This window comes from Peromyscus eremicus, chromosome 3 (genome assembly GCF_949786415.1).
Source record: "Peromyscus eremicus chromosome 3, PerEre_H2_v1, whole genome shotgun sequence".
Classification (NCBI taxonomy): Eukaryota; Metazoa; Chordata; class Mammalia; order Rodentia; family Cricetidae; genus Peromyscus; species Peromyscus eremicus.
The window spans coordinates 58,476,383-58,494,708 of NC_081418.1; the positions used below are offsets into that span (position 1 = coordinate 58,476,383).

Here is an 18,326-nt window from a genome sequence, read left to right on the forward strand (position 1 = left end):
ATTCATTGCATTCTGATTTTAATCAGCAAAGAACTGGAGCTGTCTGCATGTCATCAGAGGTCATTGGCTGGAAACATGATAGCACATTCATAGGATGGAATACGATGCAACCATAGAAAATAAAATGGGTCCGGGGCACTATCAGGAAAGATGTTTTAGTGAGAGCATTCCACAAGAAAAGGACATTGCGGCTACGTGTAATGTGAGTTCATTTTGGTTTGTTCTTTGTCTTTGTTTTTGGTTTTTTTTTTTAACTTTGTTTGCTTTGGACTTTTGAAATGTTCTCAGAATGTAGCTCAAGTTTTTCTTGAATTCTTCACCCTCCTCTTTTCTCAGCTTCCTGAGTGCCGAGATTACAGGCAGTCACAACCCTGCTCACCTCCATTTTAACTTTTAAAACCACAGTATATTAGTGGCTTTTCTTGTTGCTTTGGTCAAATATCTGAAAAACTTAACTCAAGGAGGAAAGGGTTTATTTCAGGTTGCAGTTTGCCAGAAAACACTTCATTATGGCATGGTGGCGGGAGCCTGAGGCAGCAGGCCACACCACACCTGCAGTCGGGAAGTGGAGAGTGACACATGCTGGTGCTCCAGGACCCCGCCCCATGGTATGGTGCCACCTACAATTGCCATCCCAACTAATTTAATTTAGACAGTCCCTCACAGGCACTCCAGAGCTAGGCTAATTATGATTACTTTCCATGGGCATGCCAAGAGGCTTGTGATCCTAGATCTTGTCTAATTGACAGTCAATATTAACCACTGTAGATAGTATGATTAAAAACAAACAAACAAACAAACAAACAAAAACAATTGAGCTGCCGAGATGGCTCAGTGGGTAAAGACTGTTGTTGTCAAGGCTGATTGCCTGAATTTGATCCCCAGGGCCCACATGGTGGAAGGACAAGACTAATTCTGCAAAGTTGTCCTTTAATATAACCACATGTGTGCCATGGCAGACACTTGTGTGTAAAGAAACCAAGGAAGTGCAGATGCCCAGATACAGGAGCCTGGCTGCTGCAGGTTCAGCCTTTGCTCTCCCTTTGTCTGTGCCAGTGATTCAGGCAGCTCAGGCTAATGGAAACAGAGTCACTGGCAGGAGTGTGAGTGGTTGGTGGCACAAAGGGAGGCCTGGTGTCACAGGTTCATGAAACACGAGGGACCCAGGACTTCAGCTGCTGGGCCAGAGAGTCACTGGAGCTGCACCGTGAACACCAGCCACAGTCACTGGTTGCTATTATGGCCTGAGCTTTGTCCCCTGCAGGATGATTCAAAGCCACCCACCATCTGTGCAACCCATCCAATATCCAGCATAACAGGTAATGCCTTGGCCAATGGTATGTCCTCAAGTAAGGCCATTAGTGCCAAGGCATTACCTGTTAGGCTGGATTTTGCCATAATCAACTTGATGAGGCTGTCAAGACCAGAAGTCTGGCCAAATACGTATGTTTGATGTGCATGCACTTTGGGGATGGGACCATATTTCAATCTGTAGACTTTGAGAAAAGCCCATTGCCCTCAGTAAGGTGTATTATTAGTAGGCTCTGCAGTTGTTGAAGTCTTAAGAGGAAAAAACCACTCATGTCTCTGAGGGAGAGGAAATGTCACCTTCTATAGACTGTGGGGGTACCCAGATAAATTTGGTCTCTCATTCCTGTCTTCGTCTCCCTTCACCATCCTGACTTATTCTCTCTGGACAGCCTTGATAAACACACATGTCCATATCTGCCACTGTTGACTTCTCTCACCAAATTCCCATGCTGAATTCATGTGGATGAAAAAACAGAACCAGAAACAATGTGTTAGTTGAGGAAAAGGCAAGGGGGCACCCGGATTTGAACCGGGGACCTCTTGATCTGCAGTCAAATGCTCTACCCCTGAGCTATGCCCCCACCTGTTTATGTATGTATAATAAATATTCTGAAACTGCATGGCCACTCCCTTACTGTTGACCTCTGACATGTACACTTGCCAGTGCATAATCTGACATAATCTGTTTCCTTTTATGAGGCCCAGCCCTTACCTATCTCTACATGTCTGACTGCCACAGCCTCATGACAAGCACCCTCCTGCCCTAGTTCCCAGTTGAGGCAGGCACATTAAAAATCTTGGAGTCCAAGCGCTGGAGAGTTGGCTCAGTGGTTAAGAGAGCACTTGTTACTATTGCCGAGGACCCAGGTTCAATTCCTGGCACACAGCAGCTCACAACCATCTGTAACTCCAGTCTAAGGGGACCTGATTCCCAGTGTGCACTCACACTGTACACAGACATTTCTGCAGGTAAAACACCCATACATATAAAATAATCAAAAATATCATGGAATTCTACAGATAAATACCCTTTAAACTCAAATACAAGAGCTCAACAGATCCTTTGGAGGTAAAGGACAGGGCAGGTCTGGGGAAAAGCAAAAGTTCTTGGTACTCACCTGAAAAATAATATAGACACAATGAGAAGGGGAGCTAGGGGTATTATGTGTCTATCAAGCTTAATGATCACTCATAGACAAATTAGAGATATTTATTTGGTCGGTGACATTCCATATATAGATATGAGAAAAATAAGTCATTGACTTCACTTTGAAAGGCGACATACCTGATCAGCAATCAAGTCATAACCAGAGTCTGCATTTAGGCTTAAATGGCCTCTTTGAAAGGTGTCCTGAGGCAGTAGACGAACAGCCTGATTTCTCTCTTTTCCTCTTTATTCTCCATTTGCAGACAGAAGTTATCCTAAGAAAGGATCCAGTCCATAGTGATTTAGAGGGGTTGTTGGCTCTGCAGCTTGATGGTGTTGCCAGCATGTCACTACACCAGGAAGGGCCACCAGATGACTGTCACAAAACAGGAGCTGCTTCATATACAGACAAAGGCCTTCTCCCTGATCTGTGCAGATTTTCAGTGACTACTGTGTCACCTGCGTTGGTCACCCAAAAGCCCACCATGGACTATGACTTCTCAGTTCTTGTGCACTAGTTGGATATGACCGGCTTTGTCCACACAGGTCTCCGTCTGCCCTCCACTTCCCCTGCGCTTCCTCACAGATCATCTCTGGACTTCTAGAAACCTTTCCTACCCAGAGCCCTCCAGCCTCCTCCTTAGGTCCTGTGGGGCACCTCAGTTTGGAGAATTGAGTCCACCTCTCTCCTTCCTTCCTAATATCTTCTTCTACATCACCTGAGCTTTACACCACTCTCGACCTCATTCTCGCCTGCTGCACATCCACACAGAACTTGTTTTCTGACTTTCACTCCCTGCTTTTCTCATTTTCTGGTTCTGGATTTGAAAGGGAGATATTTTACTGGAGAGTTCATGACCTGTCAGTTCCGCCTTTCTATGAGAACAGGAACCAACATCAAAACAGGCTTTATAACACCCAGAGCTCCGGCCTCAGGATGCACTTAAGTGGGTCAATGCTCTCTTCCATGTGGACCCTTATGGTTGCCACTGTGAGATGCAAAGACTTCATAGATTGCATGATACAGTGAGAACTATCCTCCAGAGGGGCTTTGCCCATTGAGACAATGACTGTGGGAAGGAGGTCATGGAGGCCAACCCAACAATGAATCATGATATGCAAGAGATGTTCAGGGAAACAACTGTGTTTTATTCTTTGGGCAATGACTTATTTGATTATTTCAACAAGCTAGGAAATATACCTTCAAGTATAAATAATGTATTTGAACCTCTCTAATGTGCCTCATAGGACTGAAGAATTCCATGTGAAGCTGTTGACTTTGCATGTTGGATATCATACCCAGCACATGTAATGTGAGTCAGGGGAACCTGGCTGGGTATAGGGGTAGGTTGTTGCCTACCCTATTGTGGGGCTATAAGCAGTCATTTCTTCACAGAGGGCCATCACTGGTGGTTCTTAAAATGTGGACAGGTTTCACAGGCTTGGGACAATATAAGAGTGGAAAATCACATGAGACATTTGTCTACCCAAGAAAAGTAAGACATGACTGAATAGGACTGACGTTAGACTGTGGGCAGGCCATTTGGAGTGCAAACATAGCCAAAGGAGGGTGAGGCAAACTGACTCACTGACTCACTCAGCCTTTCATCCTTCCCTGCAGGAAGACCCAGCATGTAGGGCCCAGGTGGGAAAAGGAAACTTTTCTTTCTTTCTTTTTTTTTTTTTTTTTTTTTTTTTTTGGTTTTTCGAGACAGGGTTTCTCTGTGTAGCTTTGCACCTTTCCTGGAACTCACTTTGTAGATGTTCCACAGGCAAAAGGAGGTGTAGCTAGAGAACATAAAAATTGGAATCAAGCCGGGCGGCAGTGGCACACGCCTTTAATCCCAGCACTCGGGAGGCAGAGCCAGGCGAATCTCTGTGAGTTCGAGGCCAGCCTGGGCTACCAAGTGAGTTCCAGGAGAGGCACAAAGCTACACAGAGAAACCCTGTCTCGAAAAACCAAAAAAAAAAAAAAAATTGGAATCAGGCACTTGTGATCCTCAGTCCAGAAACAAGTGATGCTCAAAAAGCAGGAAGGAGGCTAACCAGAATCTTCTCAGCAGCAGCAGGAGAAAACTTCCGTTCTGAGCTTTAAAGCAGGGAGCTGAGTTCTCATAGTGAGCCACCACCCCAAGCAATAATGTGCCTCTGCACATGGTCACTGTTTAGCTACGCTCACCATTTCCAGGCCTTCTCTACAGTCTGCTCTTTTGCACACTTGGTCATTATATGTACCAACAGCCTAGCATCCTATAGCCCTCAGGTGTGGCTGAAGTTGCTAGTTGGGGCATCACTGGTGCTCAACACAGCCATGCCATTTTTCATTGTACATTGTTACCTGATACTCAGGGTCACTGGATGTTAGGAAGGATGTTAGCAGAAGAGTATACTCCCCTAAAGGTAAAGCAGGGATCTGTTTTTATTAAGGTCAGAGTCCTCACTATATACATGTTTAATCTGACAGGCTCCTTTCCAGCCTATAGTAAAAACCTGAATCCCCTCAATAAACCAATTATCTGCTTGCTGTAGACAAAATACCTAGGGGGACTCGATATAACCAGGCTCTGTTATACATGGTAATTTCTTTGCCATTCAATATAGAAACCAAAACATTATTGTATCCCAAATGGCTTTATTACAAGAACCCATGTTTGACCGTACAAGATACGAACTCCTGCTTTTTATACAAATCCAATGAATCACGAAATGTGTTCTAGGGACTTATTTTTAAAGACCATCAAAGACAATTCACGTGAGGTATGGTAAAAGCCATGAGTTGAACTTCTGAACTATATTCTCCTATCTGTATCCACAGTGGGTTCTAAGAGTTTCTATCAAAAAGCTATTTGTTCTCTAAAACCTAAAAAGTAACCATATTTTTAGTTTTGAGATAGTGTATGTGATTTTTCCATTTTTTCTGCAGAATTTTCCTTCCAAAGTTTGATTAACACATGGCATTACCTTCGTCTGTTGCACTAAACACAATACGTAACTTGACTTCCCCCTTACTGACTTGCTAGTTCACCCTCTGCAACACCCTACCCCTGGACTTGAGCTGTCTTTCTGAGCCACAGATCTTAGTGGCAGGGATCAGAAGACCAATCTTATTCCTTCCTGGGGAGAATTCTTGGATAGAGAAGAAAAGAGATTAAAGAAACTAAGAAGTGCTGAAAAAGAATTGCCTGTCTCTTAAAGGTGCTGGTGTGGTCCAGTTACAGGCATTTTACACATCAACGTTTCACAGATTGAAATGTAGGTATGAGTGAAGGTCCAGAGCACAGAACTGCATGGACAGAGCCAAGCTGAGGCAGCCTGGGCTGAGGAGGCTTCCAGGAAGCTCTGTAAGGCTGTTTCTCATCTCAGCTGGTTCTAGAAACCACTGGAAAGTTTTTAAGGTACCTTAGCTCCACCCAGGGTGTTCTAATTGTTTGAGGTGAGGCCTGGGAAATGGAATTTTTATAGACACTTCGATTAATCATAATTTATTTGGGATGGCAAATCACATTAATAAATCCTTAATATTTGCTTTTTCTAAGAAAATAATTTCTAACTCTGTTGTATAGTAAGGAAGTAGAAATTAAAATTCAGGTATCTATCTATATATAAAAGGTCAAAAAACAGGTATGCGTAGGGGGCACCTGGATTTGAACCAGGGACCTCTTGATCTGCAGTCAAATGCTCTACCCCTGAGCTATACCCCCTGTTATTAATATACAGCTTAATTAATATCCTTCACTTCCAGAGTTACACCTACATCACTTGTACCCTATGCATCATCATTTGGGAACGTCTAGGCTGAAGACAGAGGAAAAACACATCACTCTCCTGAATAAAAAGCCTCAGGCTTCCTTCCTTAGAAACCCTACAGCCTCTGTTCTCCCGGCCTTCAGTCCCCAGGGTTAGACAGTCCTGGAGAGGGACTGACACTGACTAAAATGACCCTCAGAGTCAAGCTGGAATCCATCATGGTGTGACCTACCAACAGAAATTCCACAGGAGTGGAGTGTCAAATGTGATGACAAAGTCAGGCCCCGGCTTTCCTGGGCTAATGTTAGGTTCAGGGAACTTGCTGCCGAACTACAGGCTGGACTAAAAGATGATCACTTCTCACTTAGTTAATATAGACAGAAGACAGTGAAGAATAAACTCCTCCAATAAACAGTTGAAGGTAGACTTTGGAATCTCCAAACCACTAATGGACCAACAGTCACTAGGACAAGGAAATATTACCAGACTAACACATGTGACCCAGAAGTTTGTGGTGGACAAAACCCTACACCACGTAGAGAAAGTGTCTGTACATGGGGGTGTCTGTCGTACATGGCTTTTCTCCTCCCCTGGATCTTTAGCTTGTCCTCGCATGAGCTTATCGCCCTTTACTCACTGTACATTAGAATAAATAAATCATGGTGCATGGTACAGCTGGCTGGAATCTTTATTTTATAATCACATCATTTTCTTGTTAATCTGGAATATTAGTTTGGATTTCTCTACAAGGAGACCTTGAAACTAGAATTTGAAAACAAGTAATTTTGCTTTGCAGAAAAGTCTAGGAAACACTGGTAGAGGATGGTTAACTGGTAGAGGATGGGAAAGGAAGAAAGGCAATATAGGTGGGAGATGAAACATTCATCTATCATATGCATCCAGGGCTTTATACCAAGTCTGAACACATACAGGACACCTCAGGTCACCCACCTTCAAAGGGAGCTGGTATGTTTAACCAACACCTCCCAGCAGTATTTGTCAAGGCTGTTCATGGGACAGAGCACTGCTTCCTTGATGTTTTTTAGCACATTGCATGTTCTGCAATCTGAACATACTTCAGGCATAAAGTGCTAAAGTTGGCATTTGGCCTGCATGCCCAGAAACATGTGGAGGGCCTGGCTGTTTGCGTCAAAGTCACTTGCTATATACTATGAGCTAACACAGCATGAAGACAGAGTTTCATAAGGTGAGGGCAACTTGTACTCCTCAAATAGTTAGCTTGGCTATTACCTGTTACTCTCTTTTTTTTTTTTTAATACAATGCTGAACTTGATTTATTAAATTTTTTATTTATGGTTTAGAAAAAAACTATGTTCAATAAGTGAGACTGGCCTGTTGTCATGTTTTTTTTTTCTTATAATCTTTGATGATTTTCACAGCATCCTCTTCCCTACTCCCATGTTCTCTCATTTCTTTGATAATAACCTGCCGAGTCCCATCAGTGCTGCCTGATGACTGATCTTGTTGACTTGATTTATATAGGTGCCAAAGCTGTAGTGAGTTCATGGTGCAACAGTCATGTCCGCAGAAGACAGAGTCACAGCACTCCTCCCCATTCTCCAGCTCTTGCCTTTCTTCGGCTCATCTTCAGAGGTGTTCCCTGAGCCTAGAAGAGAGGAGTTTATTAGAATCCAGATGTTCCCATGGCCCTGTAAAAGGACAAAGGGGAGACCAGTTCTGTGTCCTTGTCTAGGGACAGACTTGGTGAGGTCTACTCTGGGGCTAGGGCCAGAGCCTGGAAGGAGTTAAGGTGTTGGCTCCTAGGAACCCGGATTTCCCCTTTTAAGGCTGTGGTTATCAGTCCTAAGGCAGCTGTGTCTGAGGTATCCTGTGCTCTCTGTGCCAACATTGTTTATTTAGCTCCTTGCTGACCTTAGCTCAATTTCCCCCTGAAAACAGTATATATGATGCTGTGCTTCCTAATAAACTTGCTTGGCATGAAACATAGCTTGTGTAAGACCTCCTGACCACACCTTTTCTATCTTCTTTATCTTCTCATCTCCTGGTCTTCCACTTAGGATTCCGTCACTGAAGAATGACCTGTTGGTTCGGGTCAGGAGTTGATGTAAATGTCCAGGTTAAGGTCTGAGTACTCATTAGTCACATATACTCAGCACTTTGACCAGTTACGAGTCTCTGCATTAACTTCTGATCACTGCAGAGAGAATCGTCTCTGGCCAAGGTTGAGGGCAGCATTAATCTAGCAGTATAAACATATTTGAAGGACAGACTGACATGCCATTTAGCACAACAACAGTAGTAGGCTCCTCCCTAGGACCTGTGACCTCCCAAGCCATGGGCTTTTGACCAGGTCTGCAGGAGCAGGCCAGAATTCCCTCCTGCGGAGCAGGCCTCAAAACGAACCCAAAAGCAGTTGTATGCAGCCTCAGACTTCATGCCAAGTGGGCCTATCTTGCCTGGCAGGCCAGTGCTGTAGCATGCAGGTTCATTGCAGGGTTACCGTTGATGTCTGTTCTCCAGCAGCTTGTCTAGCGCCTTCCAGAACTGTGAAAACCAGCCACCAGAGAGGACGTTCTCAGGTAAGTTCCAGCTTGTTTCTCCATGTCCTACCACAAAAGTGTATAGTGTCTTCAGCAATAGCATCTTTACTCTAGTTCAGCATACTCTCATCTTTAATACTCCACTACCCGCCGGGTGGTGGTGGCGCACGCCTTTAATCCCAGCACTCGGGAGGCAGAGCCAGGCGGATCTCTGTGAGTTCGAGGCCAGCCTGGGCTACCAAGTGAGTTCCAGGAAAAGTGCAAAGCTACACGGAGAAACCCTGTCTCGAAAAACCAAAAAAAAAAAACAAAAAAACAAAAAAACAAAAACCTCCACTACCCTCGCCATGTCTTCCAGGCTGTGACTAAGTCCATTCCAATCAGCCCGGCTCTGTGCTGCTACTCTCTTTCCTATTACATCTAATGGAATTTTGTGTTTCACATCATTCTCACTAGACCAAAGACCACTAAAATGGGACAAAGATGAAGTGTCATGACCATATTTCCTTAGTCTCTGTAGCTATCCAATCCCAGCCTCAGATACAGGATGTTAACTGAGGGAGCTAAGCACTGACTCCTAGTAACTCCACAGCTCTCTAGGTTTTATTTCCGGTTACACTCAGGAGAGATGAGAGAGAGAGGTGACAGGGCTTCAGCATCTGAGGGTATCAGGCAGGGGGGTCTTGAGGGTGAGGTAGAGGAAAGCGTGCAACAGAAACAGAGATTGGTATCCAGCAGCCTACCAGGGCGGCTTGCACCCAACAAATCAGCCCTCCTTACTGAGGAAGGTGAAGTTACAGTGTGGTTTTTACACATAAAAGAAACTAATTAAAAAGAAGTACCGTTTATTTGATGGCTGTCATGGTAGGTAATAGCTTGGATCTAAGCATTAGATGTGGACTGAGAGTTCTCTGGTTCAACCCTCCACACCCTGGTACCACCCAGTCTAACATTTCTTTATTAATGTATAGTTCAATGTCATAATTTCTGTCCCTGGGGAAAGTGGGCGAATGGGGATGGAGATTAGAAACTTTTTGGAACAAGTATGGGCTCCTGCCCTGGTTCTTGACTGTCGTGGGAGCCCATACTACCAGGCTGGCTTCTGACGTATCCTAATAATCTCTTTTTCTAGGTCTGGAGAACTGTTCGAGTCTGGCTTTCCTGCCTTTCCACAGGAAAACACACTAAGGACGCAGGAGCCAGCAGGTTCTGAGCTTATCATTAATATCATGGCTTCAGACCTTCTTGTCAAATAGAGTCCCAGATAGAAACTGGGTATTCAAAATGGACCTCATCTCTTAGTGGTCAACTGAAGCATAGAAAAGCTGATCCCTCTACAATCAGAACACAGGACAGAGGTGAGGAGTGGACTGGGAAGAGCAAACAGGGAGATGCATGCAAGGGGGGGAAGACACTAACTACAGTGAGCAGCTTGTGTGCTCAGGTGAAGACTTGTAAGCCCTGTGGGCTCTGGGACCTTAGGTGACTGTAATGGGTTAAGGAGCTCAGCAACACACACTCTGAATTATAAAGCCCAGAATGGAGGATCTGGGATTAGTTGAGATAACTCCCAACTAATAGAGACCTCCTAGTTTCACTGAGATCCCCTGCAAGGTGAACGTGGCAAATTAACTACCAAAATATTCAAGCAAGGGGGCACCTGGATTTGAACCAGGGACCTCTTGATCTGCAGTCAAATGCTCTACCCCTGAGCTATACCCCCACCTGCTTATTAATGTCTCACAGGCACTCAGAACCTGCATGGCCACTCCCTGGATGTTAACATCACAGGTACACATGTCAGTGCTCTGCCATCATCTGCTTCCTCCTATGAGAACCAGCCCTGACCTGCCTCTGCACATGACTGTCATGTCCTCATGAATGGCTAGCATCTTCCTGCCTTAGGTCCTAGCTGAGGCAGGAACATTAAATTCAGGAGGCCTGCTTCTGCAGACTTCTTCAACTCAACCAAAGGAGCCATATGCAAATACACTGGCTGCTTAGCTGACCTTTGGAGGTGAGTGGGAGTGGAGTGGAAAAAGGGAAAGTTCTCCGTCCACTGAGAACTTCTTGGTCAGACTCTCCAGGAGGGACCCAGGGTCTGATGTATCTCAGCAAGCTCTACAGGCAATTCTGAAACACTATTGGGTGTAAATCCATCCCTGAGATACACCCCCACTGGTACCAGTGTACTCAGTTAATAAATTTCACTATAAAGTTAAATTACAGATCCTCTCAGACCTACTTTCCAGAAGCAGCCAGACCTGACTGGTGAGATGCCTTCCTCAGCTCTGCAGATTTCCAGGCCCATCCTTGATCAGCACCATCAGCCAAGGAAATGGAGAGGTGCAGGAGGAAATGCAGACCTGAGCCCATTTCACACTGCTGTCCTGGGTTAGCTCCTGAGCTGGCCAAGTGCCTTCCACCTGGGCCCCCAGACACCCCTCTCCTCCTTCCCTGAAGACAGAATGGCTGCCTCTCAGAGCCTCTCACAGTGCCCTAACCTGCCCTGTCAGCAGCAACACTGCAGGATCCCTCTCTCCTTTGAGGATGAAGCAAGTGAGCAGTGGGCCCTGGAAGGGAAAGAAGCTCACGTGGGAAATGTTCACCCCACACAGACAGCCCAGTTCTGGGATTTGTCTACTTAGTTCTGACCACATGTTCACCACACAGTCATGGAGGGAGATAATTTATTCCTTTCTGGTTCCTGGACACTGGTTGTCTTTATGGCTGATGTGCCTGGAAACTGTTGAAGAACATTCCTTGCCTTCTCTTTAAGAACCCAACAGAACCAGAGGTATTGATATATGTAGAAAGTGAGGAGACATAATAAGAATGTGTGGGACATGGAGCATATAGGAAGAGATGGGAGGTAGCCATCCATCCACATGATAGGCTGCTCTGTAGCTCCCAGCTCTGCTGAGGACCATAAGTGTAATAAACAGAAAAGACATAGAACTGAGTGTGTGTGATAATTCCATAGGTAAAAACATAAAGAAATAAACTTATGGTAGGGGGCACCTGGATTTGAACCAGGGACCTCTTGATCTGCAGTCAAATGCTCTACCCCTGAGCTATGCCCCCTCCCTGCCAGACATGTTTAATAAGTGCCTTTCACCTTCATAGTCACACTCATCATTCCTTCAATGTATACTTTTTACTTGGTAAGACTAGCCCTGCTGCTTCCATAAAATCAGCCCATAGAGGTCCCTCTCCAGTCCCCAGTGACTCCAACTCTGCCCCTTGTTGTCATGTCAGCACACACACACACATACACACACACACACACACACACACACACACACACACACACACACACAGAGGAACATCCCAGCCTGTGGGAACAGCATAGCTAGAATCAGAGAGGCATAAGCTACTATAAAGGACTTCAGATTTACATGTCTGGTTTCTTCAGTTATACACAAGTCCTCAGTGTGAAGAGACCCTGCCTAACATCTTTGGGGAACTATATGGTACCTGCATATGAAGACATCTCTCCAGCCCATGGATGATCTGAGTGTTGCCCCTGAGTGTTGCTGGATAGATGGTGAAGATGTCTCTTCAGGACTGAGTGGGTCATTGAGGACCTCTGACAGCAGAGCAGGAGGACACAGAGGGTCAGGAATTCTGAAGCTGTGGCCTCTACCCTGGCCTTCAGATCGATCACCACTCCACACACTCATTGTCATATGTTTATATCAACATATATGGCACAATTCAATTATTTTGAAAACTCATTATTATTGTAAAAGATTATTAAGAAAAAAAACACAACACTTCTCCAAATTCTTTTCTTATTGCTCCTGTCACCCAAAGGGGGCCATGCTTCAAAGGTTTCGCTGTCTCTTCTAGTCTTTCCTGTGCACTTATGTAAAATGCATACAGCATGGCATGTCTGATTTAATCAGGTCTAGACAACAGTAACTAACTGACTTGTAGAAGAGGATAATAATTTTCATGCATCTTCCATTCTCACTTTCCCATTACATTCACCTTTAGTTGGATGACATTCTACGTTTTTACCATGATGACTTGTCAACACTGTGTATGGTGGATGTGTGTCATTCTAAACAAGATGAAGATATCGGGTAGAACTTCTGATTTTCCTGAAGTTAATGGTAGTCTTATGTTTAAACTGTGTCATATTAAATATTAAATATTTACATTTTCCACAAACCTTGAGTTTTCCATGAAATATTTTTCAGAATAATATTCCATGCATGGAAATATTTCTACTGTCTAATGAACATTTCAACTTTCTGTTTTCCAGGAGTGAACTGGGCTCCTGATCCTTTTGTTCTGGTTGTCCCCAAAGGCCTGCTGCATGATCAAGGCCCTGTGACTTCCTTCACCATGACATTCTTCTTTTCTACCATCTCTTCTGTGTGGAAGTGTCTTTTTGCAAGATTTTGAGTTCTTGGATGTTTCTTAACAAAATGACACTCCTTCTTTTGGGAGATGAACCCCTTCTGTGAGAGGTGAATGGATGTAAAATTTATAGCCTTTGTATGTCTGATAAGGCATATAATTCTTCCCACACACTATACCAATAATCTGTATATTTAATTTAAATATTTTTCATAAAATTATGTGGGAGTTTGAATGAGAACAACCACCAGAAGTTCATATATGTGAATGTTTGGTCCCCATTTGGTAGACTGTTTAGGAAGGATTAGGAGGTGTGGCCTTGTTGGAGGAGATGTGTCACTGGGAGGGGACTTTGTGGTTTCAAAATCCCATATCAGGTCAGTCTTACTCTCTGCCTCCTGCTTGTGGATCAGATGTAATCTGTCAGTTAGGGCTCCAGTGCCATGCCTGCCTACCTGCTACCATGCTTCCCACCATGATGATCTAACCCCATGCTATTGTAAGCAATCCCCCATTAAATGCATTCTTTTATAAGTTGCCTTGATTATTGTGTTCCTTCATAGCACTAGAACAGTGTAATAACTATATATGTAACACTATAGTAACAGAATAGTAAGTGAGAAATTGATATCAGGCCCTGAGTTATTCCTATGACAGACCTGACCATGCTGCTTGTTGGAGGAATATGGAAGAAGTTGGGACTTTGGATTAGAAAAGCAGTTGAATAATGTAAATGGAGCTTAATGGGCCATGCTAATAGGAACTTAGAAAACAGTAGTGCTCAGAGCAATGTGGCTGTAGAGTTCCAACTCAAAAGATTGCAGAGGGGAAGGATATTAGCATTCTTATGATAGACTGACACATAATGTGCCTGCCTTTTGCTCTTGACTAAAAATCTGCCAGAGGCTAAAGTGAAGACTTTTGGATGAATGTCATTGTCAGAGGTGATTCCAAGACAGCCTAGTGTTGACTGTGTCACATGGTTCTTACTGATCCTCTTCTGCAGGTCTACAGTGAAAAGGAGCAGGAGGGGCAAACAAAATACAAATGAATGGCACTGGTTTCTTGGGGTCATCCTCCACCTTTGGCTCTTAAAACTATTCCACCTCTTCTTCACTGTAGAACCCTCAGACTTGAATAGAGGGGTTGATGAAGGCATCCCTCTTAGGACTGAGTGCTCCAACGTCTCTCACTTGCTGTCCATTATCCAGTGTGGGTTTCTGTGTTCATTTCCAACTATTGCAAGAAGAAGCTTCTCTGATGTGGACTGAGCAAAGCACTGATCTATGGGAATAGCAGAATGTCATTAGGAGTCATTTTATTGCTTTGTTCCTTTAGCAAGAAAATTAGTAGTGGGTTTTCTCCAAGGGCCCATGCCCCAGCTAGTCTCAGGTTCAAGGCCATTGTAGCAGTGTCAGATGTGGGTTCCATCTCAGGGAGCTGGCCTTGAACCCAATTTTTTAAAAGTTGTGGCTGTGCTGGGTGGTGGTAGCAAACACCTTCAGTCACAGCACTCTGGAGGCAGAAGCAGGTAGATCTCTGAGTTCAAAGCCAGCCTGATCTAAAGAGTGAGTTCCAGGATAGCCAAAACTACACAGAGAAACCCTGTCTCAAAAAACTAATAAAAAATAATAATATTAATTCAAACTTGTGGTTACTCTCGTAACACTCATGTCACTACTGAACCAAGGTGTCTTGTAGACAGATGAATGTTACAGGTAACAGGGTTTGTATCTGGGTGATATTGATGATTACCTTTCTCCTCTGGCCGTGGGTGGAGTGCTTTCCAGCACTATGAATGCTTGTCAACATGGATGAGGAAGCTGAGCACCAGCTTAACTTCTCCATGTTTTACAAGGTAAGTAAGTGCTGTCTTTAGAGAATCAGATTCCCTCAAGATCGAGCTGTACTACTCTTGGATATCTACCCAAAGGACTTTCCATCTTACTGAAGAGATACTTGCCCATCCATTTTCTTTGCTGCTCTATTCATAATAACCAGAAATTGGAAACACCCTTGATATTCATCAACCGATGAGTGAATAATGAAAATGTGGTACATTTATATAATGTAATTATTCAGCCATTAAGAAAAAAGAAGTTTTGAAAATTTCAGGAAAATGGATGGAGCTAGAAACAATCATCCTGAGTGAGGTCCAAATAACCCAAAAGACAAATATTGAATGTTTTCTCTTATATGTGGAGGTAAGCTTTTAAACATTTGATCTGTGAGTTACAACCCAAATAATCACAGAGGTTAGGTACCTATTAGCAAACTATGTGATGGGAGAGGATCTACCAAAGAAGGGAAATAGAATAAGTACTATGGAGAGAGAGATAAGGGTAAATTAAAAGATTTAAGAGGAAGAGGGATGGAAGAGAAAGGAAAGAGGACTATGGGGAGGGACATCTAACACCAGTCTTTTGACAACTTACATGGAAGTCTACTACAATAGAAGTTTCCTAAAATACATACCTATATGAAATGAATTTAAATGTCACCAAGTAGAACCTCCAGTGCCAGGAATGGGTTATATCTTATTGAATTGGTGGCCACAAGGGTTCCATGAAGCCCCCAAACATCACCATCTATTCTCAAGTCTATTGGTTGTTCTCCACAACCTGATGGTAAGACACCATTGCTGAGGACAAAATGTATTTCTTTAAAAATATTTTCATTAATTTTGAGATTTTCTTACAATATATTTTGATCATATTCACCTTCAACTCCTTCTTTTAACTCCTCTTTACAGGTCTATCTCACCTTACACCCCAGCTTTGTGTCCTCTAATTTGTGCTATCCATATGCTTCTGGGTGTAGGGCCATCCAATGAAATATCAGTGACTTACCAGGAGCCATACCTTAGAGAAAACTATTTTCCCTCTCCCAGAAGCTATCAATTACTTAACACCCAACCCATGAGCTGGGCTTCTCCAGATGGGTGTGGAGGATGAGCTGAATGCAGGTTTCCAGGCATTAGTGCTTCTGTCACATCTGTGGACTAGGACAGGAGGGTGCTGGTCATGAGGAGGAGGTACACAGGTGTGCAGTTGGCTCAGGGCTGGGCCTCACAGGAGAAAGCAGATGATAGCAGAGTACTAGCACGTCAGGGGGTGAACACACAGGTTCAGAGATGTACATCAGATATATGTAAAGCAGATGGGGGCATAGCTCAGGGGTAGAGCATTTGACTGCAGATCAAGAGGTCCCCGGTTCAAATCCGGGTGCCCCCTTCCTAGTGTCTCTTTTAGATAGAAGAGACCAAATCTGAAGTATGGAGAACATAGAGCCGACTAATGCACTGTGTTCTCCTGTGCTCTGTATTCTGTTCAGGCCTGGTCCCTGTTCTCCTCTCTGTGAGAAGCTAGTACAGGACTCATTGTGAGAACCATCCAGGTCACACTCATGTTGTGACACACTCTGGCCTCCAAGGCTCTGTATGGCTCAGTCAGTGCAGGAAATCAGCATAATGGAGTCCTATGAAGATGAGAGCAGGATTCTCCCTCTGGCAACTTTCCATAGTCAATGTATCAGGAAGTTGTCCTGAGCCCCCAGAAAGGACACTCCTTACATGCTGTTCCCCCTAGCCTGTGCTTTGGCTCCTGCTACTTCTGAGGAAAGACTTGGATCCATGAATTTGTCTCCTATTTAGACTAAGACTCTGAGGAAAAGGGGAATGGCTGACCTCACTTTGTGTCCTCAGCATGGCTGATAGTGACCAGAACATAGGAAGCTCCATGAGTGTTTGTTGAGTGAATAAATGATGGAGGGAAGTAAAGGGCACCCTCCTGATACCTTTGAGTACAAATAAAGTTCTCTTAGGCAAAAGGTTTGAACCACTGAAAATCCAGAACCATCAGCTCTTGTCTTGGCCACTTAAGGAAAATTGAGTGTGAACTCAAGGAAAACACCACAGTTAAATGCCCTTTTCAGGACCAAAGCTGATGTCTTTAGCACAACTGAGAAAGATGGCATTTAGATTGGGTAAGGTTGGAGAGGAGAAGAGTGGAGGGCAGACTTTAATAGAAATATCTTGCCAGGTCAAGATCATTAGGAGGAGCCAGTAGATGGTGAACATGTAGGAAGCTGGGTGTGGTGACAGGGTAGAGGAGGTGCTTACTCTAGGAATCTGCTGATTCCCATTTAGCAGAAGCTTGTATTGGGAATCATTTCTGGACTTTCACTCTATGCTTCCCACCTTATAATTTTCTAGTCCTATCCTATATTTGAAAGAAAATATCAAAATCAGGGATATTTTTGCCCCATGCTTATGTCAAACCAGCAGCTCAGCATCAGGAGGGACCAGGTACAGAGACTCAGAGCTCAGCCCTCAGAATGCACTGATAGGGGTCAGGTATCTCTGCCATGTGGCCCTTCCTCTCGAAGCATCACAGTGAGGCTAAAAGACCACACAGATGATCAAGGATGTAAGAGAGGACCGCAGCTAAAGGATGTAGTGTGTGGAGAGAAAACCGGGGAGGGTATCAGGGAGACTATAGCACAAAACTTTCGTGATTGACATAAGATGATTGGGGCAATAACAGAATGCTTCTCCTCTGGAAAATATTCATTCCGATTTATCTAGTAAATATACTTCCAGTGTATATTTCATCCATAGAACAAGACTTTCCCAAAGGAATAAAATCATTACACCAAACCAGGCTCAGAAGTCTCATTGGTGGATTCCTACAAATACATAAGCAAATATAACAAAGAGAATACTACTGCTCAACTCACTGTGAGTCAGCACAACCTTAGCATCCAGTCTTCTAGAATGTGTGTGTGTGTGTGTGTGTGTGTGTGCGTGTGTGTGTGTCCAAATGAGCTAACTATTTCTAGATAAGTGTTTTCATGTTAGAAATAGAAGCATGCAGTTGGTATTTGGTGATTACTAACCATCAACACATCCCAGGGTTTCACATGAATGTGCCAGAAGATCCCTGATTCAGCATTGGATCTTCCTAAGCACTGTCACTTGTTACAGAAAAAAAAAATATCCTAATTAATGCTCATGTGAGACAAGGACTTGTCTTTCAAGTTTGGGGAGATCAATATCCTCCAAAACTCCACTAGAGTTTGTCACTGATGTGGCAATTCACAGGAGAGACAGAGACACTGTGACCCAGCACTGTGCTGATTTGATTCTGTGTTTGGTCTTATGGAATCCTAGTCTCGCTGCAGAAAGAGCTGAGGCCATCAACACAGTGTGTATGAAGAGGCTGCAAGTTTCC

General features: G+C 43.9%; 5 non-coding genes across 5 annotated transcripts; 1 reads left to right on the forward strand and 4 right to left on the reverse strand.

Moving 5' to 3' along the window:
* Nucleotides 1-1,820: 1,820 nt before the first annotated feature.
* Trnac-gca (transfer RNA cysteine (anticodon GCA)) lies at nucleotides 1,821-1,892 on the reverse strand. The gene has a single exon. It is a non-coding gene; the product is annotated as a tRNA-Cys (tRNA).
* A 4,195-nt stretch (nucleotides 1,893-6,087) lies between these two features.
* Nucleotides 6,088-6,159, reverse strand: Trnac-gca (transfer RNA cysteine (anticodon GCA)). The gene has a single exon. It is a non-coding gene; the product is annotated as a tRNA-Cys (tRNA).
* Nucleotides 6,160-10,378: 4,219 nt separating this feature from the next.
* Nucleotides 10,379-10,450, reverse strand: Trnac-gca (transfer RNA cysteine (anticodon GCA)). The gene has a single exon. It is a non-coding gene; the product is annotated as a tRNA-Cys (tRNA).
* A 1,289-nt stretch (nucleotides 10,451-11,739) lies between these two features.
* Nucleotides 11,740-11,811, reverse strand: Trnac-gca (transfer RNA cysteine (anticodon GCA)). Its single transcript has one exon. It is a non-coding gene; the product is annotated as a tRNA-Cys (tRNA).
* A 4,445-nt stretch (nucleotides 11,812-16,256) lies between these two features.
* Nucleotides 16,257-16,328, forward strand: Trnac-gca (transfer RNA cysteine (anticodon GCA)). Its single transcript has one exon. It is a non-coding gene; the product is annotated as a tRNA-Cys (tRNA).
* The last annotated feature ends 1,998 nt before the right edge of the window (nucleotides 16,329-18,326 follow it).